The sequence below is a fragment of the Seriola lalandi genome, unplaced genomic scaffold (genome assembly GCF_002814215.2).
Source record: "Seriola lalandi dorsalis isolate HSWRI2012SDOR001 ecotype SW California unplaced genomic scaffold, Sedor1 jcf7180002054305, whole genome shotgun sequence".
Classification (NCBI taxonomy): domain Eukaryota; kingdom Metazoa; phylum Chordata; class Actinopteri; order Carangiformes; family Carangidae; genus Seriola; species Seriola lalandi.
The window spans coordinates 144,839-145,331 of record NW_019524858.1 but is presented as its reverse complement, the minus strand read 5'-3'; the positions used below and the strand labels follow the sequence as shown (position 1 = coordinate 145,331).

Sequence of the window (493 nt, the reverse complement as noted above, 5' to 3'; positions counted from 1 at the left end):
GTTTAAGGTGGTCGGAGGTTGTTTAAGGTGGTCTGAGGTTGTTTAAGGTGGTCTGGTGTTTTTTAAGGTGGTCGGAGGTTGTTTAAGGTGGTCGGAGGTTGTTTAAGGTGGTCGGAGGTTGTTTAAGGTGGTCTGAGGTTGTTTAAGGTGGTCTGGTGTTTTTTAAGGTGGTCGGAGGTTGTTTAAGGTGGTCGGAGGTTGTTTAAGGTGGTCTGGTGTTTTTTAAGGTGGGCTGGTGTTTTTTAAGGTGGTCGGAGGTTGTTTAAGGTGGTCGGAGGTTGTTTAAGGTGGTCTGAGGTTGTTTAAAGTGGTCGGAGGTTGTTTAAGGTGGTCAGAGGTTGTTTAAGGTGGTCGGAGGTTGTTTAAGGTGGTCTGAGGTTGTTTAAAGTGGTCGGAGGTTGTTTAAGGTGGTCGGAGGTTGTTTAAGGTGGTCTGAGGTTGTTTAAAGTGGTCGGAGGTTGTTTAAGGTGGTCTGAGGTTGTTTAAAGTGGTC

General features: G+C 46.2%; 1 protein-coding gene across 1 annotated transcript in view; it reads left to right on the top strand.

Annotated features, from left to right (window-relative positions):
• LOC111655117 (monocarboxylate transporter 12-B-like) overlaps positions 1-493 on the top strand; it is an 11,769-nt gene that overhangs the window by 1,053 nt on the left and 10,223 nt on the right. The gene's annotated exons all lie outside the window — the stretch shown is intronic.